General features: G+C 47.2%; 1 protein-coding gene across 2 annotated transcripts in view; it reads left to right on the forward strand.

The window, feature by feature from the left end:
* Window positions 1-13,700, forward strand: part of CHST11 (carbohydrate sulfotransferase 11) — a 307,178-nt gene that overhangs the window by 209,564 nt on the left and 83,914 nt on the right. The gene's annotated exons all lie outside the window — the stretch shown is intronic.

A 13,700-nucleotide genomic window follows, 5' to 3' on the forward strand; every position in this document is an offset into this window, starting at 1 on the left:
GCAACTCATTTGCCTCTGTCTGCGTGTTGAATTCTAGAGGGTGCGATGATGGAAGAGTGAAATGGGATGGAATAATACCAGTGTCCTGCCACATTGGTATTCAAATTCCGTATCCAAGGCTCCACATGCCTGAAATACAGATTTGCTCTGAAATACAGTAGATGGCCGACAAATGTTTCTTGATTGAAAAAAGATGGAAGGAAAGGGAAGGGAGAGGAGGAGAAGCTAAGGAAGTCCTGTGTGGAACAGTAGAGTTGGGATTAGGTACCTCATCAGAGAGGTGGGGCAAGGTCTGATAACCCCTTTTATCACCGTTCTACAGTACCGTGTGTGGTGGGGTCTGGAGTGAGCCAGAACAGGCAAGTCGTTGCCCCTTGCCATCCCCCAAAACTATGCCCAGGGTAGCTGGCCAGGACTCTGTCTGGGTCACACTCCTGCCAGTGTATGCCATGGGGCCTGGCAAATAGTAGGTGCCTTTAAAACACTTGTTGAGCAGAACATTCCAGTTGACCTGATAGTTCTTCATGAACATAGTCATTCATTTTCATTGACAGAACTTGTGGTAAATGATACGAAGTTATTTTGAGAGGTAAGTGACCCTGACCCTGTCCACAAGAATTATTCAATTTGGTGAATTTGGTCCAGCAGAGTCTGGTTTTTAACAGTCATTTGGCCTGAGCTATTGACTGCAAACTTTTAAGGTTCTTCCAGGCTGTCTCATTAGAAGTTGACAGCACTTTGGCACCACGGAGACCTACAGGTGTCCTTATCCCCCACCACGCTTCTGGTAATGAGAAATGAAAGTCGTCCAGCCTCAGCTCACTTTGTGTTCCAGATTACACACCAAGGCTGTGCAGTCTAGCCTTGGTTTTGCTAGATACTGATCTGGCTCCAGATAAATGTCACTCGATGATAACATGTATGTTCCTTAAAAACTCCAGCTCTTGGAGTTTCACACCAGTCCTTACCTTGCATCTCAATCAGCGACAGAAATTTGGCCATCATTTGGGAAGGAGCCAAGTGGACACAGGATGGTTTTAGACGAGTGGCCCTAACTTTTTCATCTACATTTCCATCCAGTGTTGGAGCTAGGACTTCTGCATTCATCCAGACTCTGCTTTCTGCTCATTTTACGACCTTAGGGGAGCCATGAATTCCTCTGAGCCTCAGTTTCCTCATCTGTAAAGCAAGCAAATCATGGACCTACCTCAGGCTGGTTGTAAGGATGGGATGAGATGCTGCCTGTCAGCTTCTTAGCACCACCTAAGGTCTCTAGTGACGCTGGTTATTGCAGCTGCACATCCAGAGCACCTGGCGAGCTTTCAAACACCTTAGACACCCAGACCCACGGAATCAGAATCGCTAGGGGTATGCGCCCATGAGTTCATGGTTTTTAAAATCCTCAGAGATGATTTGTGTGCCTAGTCAGGATTGAAACCACTAATTCTAAAGGAACTGGACTCATGGGGTTTTGTCTTTAGGAGGGAGTCTAGCCAGTAGAGCCAACCCACAGAGGCTGGAGTAAGAATACTTGGGTTCCAATCCAGGTACCACCCCTGGCTTACCCCCACACCATATACCCCTGGCTGTATGACCTTGAGCTAATGACTTAACTTCCCTGGAAGTCAGTTTACACAACAAGAAAGTGAGGACAGTATTTATGAGCACCCCTCATAGGGTCATATAGGGACTAAATGAGATTATCCGTGCCAAGTCTTATATTAAAAAGTGCCTGCCACAAAGGAAGCCCCTAGGAAGCGGTGAGCACGTGGCACGTGTAGACTCAGTCTCCAGAACAACCCTGGGTAGTAGATCATGTCATTATCCAGTTTCCATATGTGGAGCATCTCTGTAACTTCTCTAAGGCCACGGGTGTTAAACCCACTCCTGAGACACCGTGACAACACAGAACACACCACATTGGGCCATCAGCTGGGTCGGCTGAAGGACCTGTGAGTGCGTGCTCCCTGAGCTGCAGCTGACCACACAAGTGGGCAACTAAATACAGTCCCCATAAAGCATGTTTATATTAACTGGGGCTGGAGATTAGCTGTGTTGTACAGAAGGGAAGAGGCATTCCAGGTCTTTCCAGCTGTCTTGCCTGTGAACATTTATCGTCCCCTAGTTCCGACATTTATTATCCCCCGGATGGATAGCACTAATTCATACCAGTCTGTCCAATGGCAGCGACCCCCATAGATGTATGGGTCATGGCGGAAGAGGGAGAAACCCCAAACTCGCGCTATTTGGAGGAAGTGAGATTCTGATAGTTACAGCCCTCAGCGAACTCTTCTCTTTGGAACCAATACAGTTGTTTTCCTGTAAGAACACAGAGAAGACCCAGGCAGCTCTGGGTTCCAGAAATGAAGGCCTCCTTGAGAAGCCACATTAGCCCTGACATTTCTTTCTCCCCATTTCTGTGGGCAAGGAACACGGCCCCCAGGCACTGAGGAAGTCCCCACTGCAGCGTGCGTTAGACGTACACACCCCTCTGCAAGCACAGGCTCGCACAATCGCCTGCTGTGTCTCCTGCCAGCCAGCTGGGTGAATGTTCCCGGGCAGCCAGAGCGTTTTTCCTCCCCTCCTCACACTCCCCTCCCCTTCCCCTGCCCTGCCAGCTCCACGCCCTCCTGAATGTTCCATTCTAAACAGCCACAATCAGGAGGCTGTTCTGCACTGGGAAAAAGAGCAGCATGAAGGCTTTTAAACTTGCTGGGTAATTTAAGGTATTTATCGCTATTTGGAGAGCTTTGCTTGTTTTGAATCCATTCCCCCTCCAGCTCTCAGAAACAGTGCAAATGATTTTTTTTCCCCCTTGAAAAGGGATGCTTCTAGGTCTTTCCACTGCCCCTGAGGCTGGATTCTGAATGCAGGCCTCCAGACCTGGGTGCATTCGCTGAGGTTTTGTTCATTCATAAACGTTAATTGGGCATCTCCCTGCTCTAGGCCTACATCGCGTTTGTAGAGCGCTCCCCCTTTCTGCAGTGGACTGTGATTCTAACTCATGCGCAGTAAATGAGGTCAGAGAGCCTGGCTTTGGGATCCAGGCTGACCCAAGGTCAAGCTACGCCCTGCAAATTAGCTGTGTGACCCTGGGCACAGTTCTCAGCTTCTCCAGAACACGGTTTTTCATCTGCTAAATGGGTGTGATGAAAGCTCGTAGCTTACTTGCTTTGGAGGCCAGCCTGCCCGTGTCCAGATCCCAGCTTTGCCACTTCCTCCTCCTGTGAGCCTGGCTTTTCTGTTTTGTCAGTTGATTTACCTTCAGTCAGGAATAATAGCGATGCCCTCAAAAGGGTGGCAAGAGGACTGAGTTGATGCGTATCAAATACTTGTGCTTAGCACATAGAAAGTGCTCAACTCAACAAATGTTAGTTTAGAGGAGGCCTTTAATAAATCTAAGTTCCCTTTTCCCCCCTCGCTTTCCTAAAGCTTCACCTAAGCCAACAGCTGGACAGCGGCGGAAGCTTGCCAAGAGAGTCAGAAGAATCTGGACTCCACACCGCCTGCTGCAGGGCCTGCTGGCCTCACAGGGAGAGGGAGGAAGGGGGGTCCACCCTGGCCAGGTGCACTCTGGTGAGAGCAGCCCACAGAGGCCTTGTGGTCTCCCAACTTCCTCAGTCCTTAGGGTGCTAACAGGGCTGTAGCAGAGCAAGTCCTCAAAACCAAGGGGCTTCCCCACCACTCTGAATCCACCAGCAATCTCTGCCTCTGCACGGCGCCCAGGGCAGGGTGGTCCTTCCCCACTTTTCTATTCCAGACCCTCCATGAACTGCCTCCATTTCCCCCACCCACCCCCAATGTCGCCTCCTTCATGGAGCATGTACACATATGTAAGTGCATATGTTCAGACCCACACATACACACACACACACACACGCACTCACACTCATACACACTCTCACACAAACACATCCATATACACATGCACTCACACTCATACACACACTCCCACACATGCACACACACACGCACTCACATACACACACTCCCACACATACACACCCACACACGCACTCACACTCATACACACACTCCCACACATACCCACACACACAAATATACTCTCACACACCCCTGCATACACACACATTATACATACACACCACATATACACACACACTCCCACACATACCCCTCACATACACACACCAATACACACCCACACATACACTCTCACACACTCACCCCTCATAAACACACACCCACATATACAATCTCACACACAGTCCCACACATACCCCCCACACCTATACATATGCACCAACAGAAACACACACACAGATACATACATGCACACTCACACACGCACTCTTTTCCAGCTTCGTGTTTCTGCTTCTGCCTTTTCAGTTTCTTTGATTTCCCACATGTGGATTTCCTGCCCTGCCTTCTGAGGGTGTTGGGCAGGTGAGAAGCCCTAAGATCATGTTCAGAGCTGAAAACATAATCACCAGATTGGAAGGCTGGAGATGAGACAGTGGAGAATGGCCAGTTTTAGCTTTTCTCATTAACATGAGGTGGGAGCAGATGACCTTTTCCTTTTAGCTGACAGCTAGTCTGCTGGCCATGGGCACACCCTCCTCCAAGAAGCCTCTCGTGATCTCCAGTCTGATTGGACACGGCTTCTTGCTGCGCCCGTGATCCTAAGCACGGGGTGTGGGTGGTAGAGAAGAGCACTGGAGCAGGGCTGCTTGGTTGAAATCTTGGCTCTGCAAGTTATTTGGTTTTGCTGTGCCTTCATTTCCCCATTTGCAGAGTGGGGTCAGTATTCGCCCTGATTCTTAGGGTTGTTAAGAATATTCAATGAGGTGAGCCACATCAAGTGCTTGGAATGCCTGCTTACTGATCGTTACTGTTACCAGTGCGATCACTGTTTTGATCGTGGAAGCTCTTAGCCCACTGCACTGTGGTCGGTCTAAGAAGTCCCATCGCTTCCCCTACAGGTTTCGCAGCAGACAAGCCAGGACAGTTATCTCAGGCAACCTAGAGAACTCCTGCAGTGTGAGCAAAGCCACTGTTTAAAGTGAGGTGACACTGTTCACCAAAGATTCCTTTACTTTTGGAAAGTCCCCCTTTAACTTATGATTTGAGTTTTAGGCATTTTACCCAAGCTCTATCTTTCTCTCTCTTTCTCTCTCTCTCTCTCTCTCTCTCTTTCTCTTTCTCTGTCTCTCCTCCCCGCCCCCAGCCCTCTTCTTGTGTAATGTGAGAAGAGGCTTTCAACAGCCAAATGGAAACCCCCTTTGTCACCTCGTAGGCGTGTGGCATTGGGGCACTGAAGTTAGCAAATCGGCCAGTGACTCATCAGTTTCCTCTCCATAACTGGGATGTGGTTGGGGGATGGGGCAAAACTGGCACTTGGCAGGAGGCCTTGGCACAGTTCCCAGCCAGCATTCCTTCTGACCGGTCAGTGACCATGTCCTACCCATTAAGAAATATTGTAATGATCAGCCCTGGAGGAAGGAACATTAAGATTTCTGCTCTGACTTCAGATGTTTTGATACAATTTTGGTAGCTCAAGTTCTCCATCCCTGACAATGAAAATACCCAGGAATGCCAGGGAAGCGCGTTTTCTGGAAACATACCTCCCCGAGACCTGTCTGTCCTGCACAGGGGGTGGACCCCGCAGGACAGAGGGGGTTGTGGAACAGTCCCCAAGGTCAGCTCTGGCTCATGGAGTAATGGCTCGCGTGAGTGATGTGTGTGCAGGACTCCATTAGGGACCCGGCTGTCCAGCTGTCTTGTGGCGAGTGTCTTTGCAGAGTGGGGTGAAAGGAGCAGACAGCTGCAGAAATGGAGAATAAAGAGACCATTGCTTTCTGCTTTCTGGCAAATTCTGCCAAAATACTACAGAGAATGAAAAACTTTGAAGGAAAACCCCTTTATCAGCTATCCCACACCTTGTGGCCATTGAGCAGGTGTTTCTGAGAGCTGGATGCCGGCCTGGCCCTGGCCTCTTTCAGGAATAGAACATGTGAGGATGGTTGGCTTCACCATCTCCAAAGGGACCTCAGGAGGAGAAACCTCCCAGTGGGGCAAGATTACTCCCCATGACGGGCAGCTCAGTGCATGGCAACAAGCGTATACTCTGCTGGGCAGCGTTCTTGGCTGGAAAACTGGCTCGTGATTCTGACTGTGACTCTCCCTCCTACACTTTCCAAGCCAAGAGCCTCCCCCAGATTTCACATGCCTCCTGCGTGGCACCTCTGTTCTCCTGCTGCCACCACTCAGACACCCAGACGTGAGGATTACTCTGAAACCCTGATGCTTGGCCATACCTGCCCCATTATTTCTTTCTGAGGCTGCCATAACGAATCACTACAGACCAGGTGGCTTAAAACAACGGAAATGTATTCTTTCCCAGTTCTGGAGGCCAGAAGTCCAAAATCAAGGTGTCAGCAAAGCTGCACTCCCTGTGGAGACTCTAAGGGAAGATTTATTCTTTGCCTCTCCCAGTTGCCAAACTCCTTGGCTTGGGGCCACATCTCTCTGCTCCATGTACACGTTGCTTCCCCCTCTTCTGTCTTCTTTTTTGTCTCTTATAAAGACACATATCATTAATATTTAGGGCCTACCCACACACTCCAGGATAATCTCAAGATCCTTAGCTTAATCACATCAGCAAAGACCGTTTATCCAAAGAAGGTCACATTCCCAGATTCTGGGAATTTGGATGTGGACCTGTCTTTTGGGGAGGTACCGTGCAGCCTACTGTACCTGTTAATGGAATGGTTTGTTACATGGATTAACACTGACTTGAGGCTTTTTAGGGTGAGCCTAGAGCATTTTCTCAAAAATAAACATGTGGTGGCACCTATTTTTAGCTATTTGACTTAGACAAGTAACTTACCCTCTTTGGGCCTCAGTTTCTTCACCTGTAAAATGGGAATGATAATAGTACCTACCCATAGGCTTGTTATGAGGATTAAATGAGTTCATGTAAGTACAGTGCTTCGAATGCTATCTGGCAATTAGCAAAGCACTCCATAAATATCACCATTCTTATGGTGATTATCATCATGGCATCATAATCATCGTTGGAACCTACCCCAGGCAATGAGACTGTCCTAGACAACTCATTTAACATGTAGCACAGCGCATTCGCAAACCGTTTATGTTTCGACTTTTTGACCTACTGAAAATCACTTGGAATTTGTTGCTGTGTGACCTTGGGCAAGTTCCTTAACCTCTCTGAGTCTGGCAGAACATTCCCTGGTTCTGCTGAAAGATTAAATGTGGTCAGCCTCGTGACACATGTTCTGCATCAATCCACGTTGGCTGAGCAGTGAGAAAGCAGCATGTTACAGTCTTGCCTCTCCACAGACGTTGGTGGCATCTTTCCTCCCTGCCCGTGTCTTTATGGCCGCTTGGTTTTCCTCTGCTGTCAGCTCTCCCGGCCTCTGTTGAATGGCCTGCACTTAGTTTTAGTCTATTTCCTCCCCTGAGTCTGATTTGTCTCCAGCTTCCAGCACAGATAAGGCTGTACATCTCAGACTGCTGTCCCAGAGCAGGATATTTTTGCGGGCTTCTTTGGGAAGGATGTTTGTTAATACAGAATCGAACCTTAGCTGTTCTGTTAGTAAAAGATTTCCAGGTAGATTCTAACTTTGTGTGTTTAAAACTCTTAGCTGTTCATTAAAATGCTGCCTCGTTTCTCTCAGTGGTCTGTCAGAGTGGTCTGAACCAGATCACTAATTCTACAACAACCAGTGTTTCGATAATGATAACCACCCTGTCATGGCACTTACTCTGTGCCAGGCATTGTTGTAAGGACTTTATACTTAATCCTTGCATCCTAACGAGGAAGGTGCTCTTACAATCCACATTTTAGAAATGAACAAACAAACAAGGCCCAAGACACAAAAAGTGTTCAGTAACTTCTTGTCCAGTATCACCCAGTTTATAAGTGGTGAAGCTGGGATTCAAACCCAGGCCCTGTTGAGTCCAGCAGCTCTGCTCTGAGCCACCACCCAGGACTGTCCCTCATTAAATGCCTGAATAATTTCTAAGAGTCAGAGTTCCATAAATGTTTATAGAATTAATTGAATATTGAATGGCTTTTCCTGTTAACAGAGGAATCTCAGTCAGTCTTTGCTAATGGATTAGACTTTTTTTTTTCAGCCCCTGGCTTGAAACAAGTGTAGATTTTTCTCTCATTGGTTTTCCAGTCCTATATCTCGGATATAATGCCCTTGTTTTCTTGCCTGTGTATGGTATAAAAAGGATGGTCTTTCAAACCCAGATACTGTGTAACATGGGCAAGTCATGTAACCTCTCTGAGCCTCACTTTTCAGGGGTTAATAACATTTAACACATTAAATGTGCTAATGTATGTAAAGTGCCGGGCATAGTAACAGGTCCTGATACACAGTGACTTGAAAAATAAAATACAAAATACTTTGCATTTTTCTGAAGAAAGGTACTGCGTAACTCTGAAGGTATATTTTTACTATATTTACCTTCCTCTGGTCAATCTAGTATAGGTGTCTCTATTATGTTAATGTTTTAGTGGTGATCGCGCTAAGCAGTTACGTATATTTAAATATTCTGGCCAAATGAAAAGTTTATAAAGAAATGCTTTTAAAATTGAACCAGAAGTAGATGATGATAGTCGTCATTATTTTAAAAACAAGAGTAGTTTATCGTTGAGATAGATCTCATTAAGGACCTATAATTGACATAAATTACTTCTGCTTCTGTTATGCTCACGTCTTGATGGCAGTATCGAATACACTCATGTGCCTTCTCTACAAGTAAGAATGGTATGGAATTGCCTCAACCATAGATTTGCCTTTTTCCCCTGGGTGATACAGACTCATAACTTTCCAATCTTCATTTTTCTTATTTTCTCTTAGCTATGTAATGTGAGTAGGATGTATTACTGTCTCCTATTCACAGGATCCAATTAACTGAGGCCATAATAAATAGATTAATGAATGAATGAACTGAACTAACAACCACTGTTATGAGCCGAGTGCTTACTCAGTGCCAAAATGCTTTGTTTGGATTTTATTCAATCCAGGGGTTGAAGAACCACTTACTCTGGAGTCAGATTCCTAGTCCTAAACCATGTACTTGAGCAAATTACTTCCCTGTGCCTCAGTTTCCTCTCCTGTGGAATGGGAATAATAACATTGCCCTTCTTACAGGGTTGTCTTGAGGCTTAGATGATATATACATGCAAAGCCCACAGCATGCTGTCAGGCTGTAAGCACTCAGTTCCATTAATTGCTGTTAATTCCTTCAAGGACTCTGACAGAGGTACACCCCCGTTTTGTGGATGAGGAACTTGTGCTCAGAGAGGCTTGGGGCTTGCTCAAAGTCACCTGTGCTTTGGTCAGGAGGTGTAGGCTAAAATCCAGGTCTGACTCCAGAGCCAAGGTTCACAAGCTACATCCTCGCACGCCTCGGCTGGTCAACTCCTGTAATTTTGTCTGCACAGGAAAGATCTGTTCAATGATTACCTTTTTATATTGTTTTGATTTTTGAGCCATGTATCTCATTTGAGCAAGAGATCAGCCTGCAGTTAGGGCACCATATTGGTTTCCAATTGCTACTGTAACAAAATGCTACAAAGTAGAGGCTGAAACAATATAAATGTATTATTTTACTGTTCTGGAGGTCAGGAGTCTGAAATGGGTTTCCTGGGAATCAAGGTGTCTGCAGAAATGAGTTCCTTCCAGAGGTTCCAGTGGAGAATCTGCCCCTTGCCTTTTTTTAGCTATTAGATGCCTTCTGAATTTTTTGGCTCATGGCTGCATCTCCTCAACTCTGCTTCCATTGTCACATCTTTTCTGACTCTGAGTCACTGCCCCCTTTTTTTTTTTTTGAGATGGAGTCTCGCTGTCGCCCAGGCTGGAGTGCAGTGGCGCGATTTTGGCCCACTGCAGGCTCCGCCCCCCCAGGGTTAACACCATTCTTCTGCCTCAGCCTCCCGAGTAGCTGGGACTACAGGCGCCCGCCACCTCGCCCGGCTAATTTTTTGTATTTTTAGTAGAGACGGGGTTTCACCGTGTTAGCCAGGATGGTCTTGATCTCCTGACCTCGTGATCCGCCCGCCTTGGCCTCCCAAAGTGCTGGGATTACAGGCGTGAGCCACCGCGCCCGGCCTGCCTCCTATTTTTTTTGAGACAGAGTCTCGCTCTGTCGCCAGGCTGGAGTGCAGTGGCACAATCTCGGCTCACTGCAACCTCCGCCTCCCGGGTTCAAGTAATTATTCTGCCCCAGCCTCCCAAGTAGCCGGGACTACAGGCCTGTGCCACCACGCCCGGCTAATTTTTGTATTTTTAGTAGAGATGGGGTTTCCCCATGTTGGCCAGGATGGTCTCAATCTCCTGACCTTGTGATTGGCCTCCCAAAGTGTTGGGATTACAGGCGTGAGCCACTGCACCTGGCCTCCCTGCCTCCTTTCCTAAGGAAGCTGCAGCTCACCTGGAAAATCCAGAATGACCTTCTCACCTCAAGACCCTTCACTCTACCACAGCTGCAAATTCTCCTTTTGCCATGGAAGGTCACATTCACAGGTTCCAGGGATTAGAATGCGGCCTTTTGGGCGTGTCATTCTGCCTAGCACAGATGGCCATTCTCATCATGCCAGGGTGCTGGCACATTCTTGTTTCTATAGGGGCTGTGTGGTGCGGGCCCCATCCCAGCCCCTGCCCTTACTAGCCTGTGAGCCTAGGGTAAGCAGACATTTCATTTCTTCGCCCTTCTCCAACCTTCTCCCGACCCTGCCCCATTTCCTCCTTTCCTCATCTGAAGAATAGAGTTTTCAGTACCAGTTTTGCATGACTGTTGAAAGCACAAAATGAAGTAATGTGTGGAAAGTGCTTGGTCCTAATTGGCTCTCAAAAATGGGAGCCATTATTCTCGCAATGATTACTTTTCAATTATTTTTAATGCTCCTGTAATAACAAACAGAGCCCAGTGTCTTGGCCTGGTCAGAGGGAACAAAAGTCTTAGCATGCAGGTCGAGGGGTCCCCATGGCCTCCAAAAAGCAGAAAAACAACAAAACCTGGTTCCAACTAGCTAGAACTGGACTCAGTTAGCAACAAAAGGGTTATTCAGCTGACCAGAGGATAGGCGAGGACCAGAAGGGGAAGGTGAGTGGAGATTAGCTTGTCAAACAGTATTTTCTTGTGAATGCTGCAGATCAAGGCAGTCTTTTGTGACAGCGTTTATATTAAAAGAGGCCCAAGATATTTATAGCCCCTATTGGAGCCTGGAGCCTAAATAGCAACTCTGTTTGATCAGCCTTTCACAGGTCATGTGATGTTTCTCCTTCAGGGTGTCCGTTTGAAAGTGGGAGAAACCACTAGGAATTTGAGGGGAATAGGGCAGAGAGAGAGAGGTAGGGAAATTCGGTCCATTTGCAGATTCACGGAAGTTCAAATGTGGCGCATAGCTGCGTACAGCTTCCCCTCCTCCTTGGGTACCATGTTGCCAAGACGGGCGATTAGAGATTCAATGGCAGAGGGCTGGATGATTCTGTTTCCAAGGGGCCCCTGCTTGCCTTCCAGCCTCACCTCATATCACCCTGTCCCTCAGTTGCTGTTCCAGCCTCTTGGCCCACATTCCTCAAACATGTCAAACAGGTTCCACCAAATGACTTGCGTATTTGCTGTTCCCACTCCTGGAACATACTTCCCTGAGATCTTTCTGTGGTTGGTGCCTTCTCATCAAGTCTCAGATGAAATATCACCTCCTTCGAGAGGCCTTCTCCAACCTTCCAGGCAGTGCTCCTTGCATTGCCTTGTTTTATTTATTGTCTTCATAGCACTTGTCACCATCAGAAGTGATCTTGCTTATTTATTTGTCTGGTGTCTCTCTCATCACCTCTAGAATTTAACCTTACATTTAACTTTTATTGTTGGATATCTCTATTGGCCTATCTTAGGGCCCAATGGAGAAAGAAAAATGTTCTAATAACATATTGTAAAGGTTTGCCTAGAAAGGTATATCCTTCTCCAACATTTCCATTCACTGAAAGAAAACACCTTATTTGTCTGGTGTCTCTCTCACCACCTCTGGAATGGAACTTCTAGGGGAACAGGGACATTGGCTCTTATTGACTGCCGTTAACCCCAGAGTGAGACATTGCCTAACACATGAAGGGCATTTATGAAAATACTTGCTAACATGCTGCGCTTATTATGGGCCACATCCTGTTCTAAATGTTTTGCATGATTTAATTCATTTAGTCGTCTCAACTAATCCATTTTACAGATGAGGAAATGGAGGCATAGTTTAATAAATGAAAAACATCAAATGAATTAGACTATTCAGGTATATTGGAGGTATTACTGAATTGATTCAGCAATTGTATCAGTTATCTGTTGCTACAGTAATTCTGCATAACAAAACACCCTATTTCTTCACGCTTGTTAAGGCTGCCAAGGAATGGAAAGGACAAGGTTTTTATTTTTCTTCATGGTGGGGGGGATAAAAACCACATTTTATATTTTCAGAGAGTGACAATGAGCATTAATTGAGCATCTACTGTGTGCCAGGCTCTCTGTTACATTTGGAATTAAATACTCAAAACAGTCCTCAGGAGTGTGGCATTAACCCCATTTCATTCAGTTTGTGAAACAGACTGAGAGGTAAAGTCACTTACCCTAGCTCACACAGTCTTAGGGTGATTTTAATTTCTCCTGCTCTAGCTCACACAGTCTCGCCGCTATTTTTCTCTCTCCTGAGATTCTCCAGACAAAACTAGCTCATAAGAGGGCACCCATGATGTCGTTGGTACTCAGTAGACAATGGCTGAATGAAGGAGGAGGAAAGGCCACCAACCGACCTGTGAGGGTGGCTGTTCCTATCTTCGTAGTACTCAGATGAGGGAACTGGAATTTAGAGAGATTCAGTCCAAGGTCACCTGGCTAGTAAATGATCAAGTCAAGATTCCAACCCAGAAAGTTCCATTTCCAGAGGCCCGTGCTGTCTGAGGGAGGTAGAATTTAGCAGTGAGGACTTCAGGACCCCAAATGCCTTCTCCAGAGTTTACACCCCCACAGGCCAGGAGAGAGGCGAAGGGAGACCGAGGGCATATACGTTTGTCTGTAAACCCGTTGGGAGGGTACCCACTCAGGCCTGGAACCAATTCAGGCCCCGGAGCCTCCGCGTCCTGCTCCATATCCCCCTGGGCCGCAGTCTCCCTTGAGCAGAACTCTGGGGTCAGATCTTCTCCTTTGTCCTCTGCCCCGTGTGTGGTTTGAGAAGGAAGAGTTGGGAATGGAGAGAGCCCTCATGCAAAGTCATTTGCTGATGAGACCTCAGCAGCTGGTGAGGGGGGCCAGGCCTGTGTGGATTTTGAGTGGGATCTGTGGCCTGAACATACTGGGGCCGCCAAGCCCCAGCTGCAGGGACAGCCAGCACTATCACCTGCCCTGCAGAGAGCAGGCACCTTTCTTTCCCTTTTGGAAACTGCCATGTGTAATTCATGGTAGAGCACAGAGAAAGAGGCAATGGAGCCCCGCCCCATGGAAAATCCTAATTAGCTCCCCACAGGGCTGCCAGAATCATGGCAGGCTCCTCACAGCATCCCTGGCTCTTGTCAAAGGGTGGCGGCCCTGACTGTTCAGAGGAAGAGGCCTCCCCACAACAAAACCCCTCTGGTTTGTTTTTGTTGTTGGTTTGTTTTTTTTACTGCCCCAGGAATCAGGGTTATCTGCTTGACCACCTTACAATTTGCAAAGCC

The sequence above is a fragment of the Nomascus leucogenys genome, chromosome 10, assembly GCF_006542625.1.
Source record: "Nomascus leucogenys isolate Asia chromosome 10, Asia_NLE_v1, whole genome shotgun sequence".
NCBI lineage: Eukaryota > Metazoa > Chordata > Mammalia > Primates > Hylobatidae > Nomascus > Nomascus leucogenys.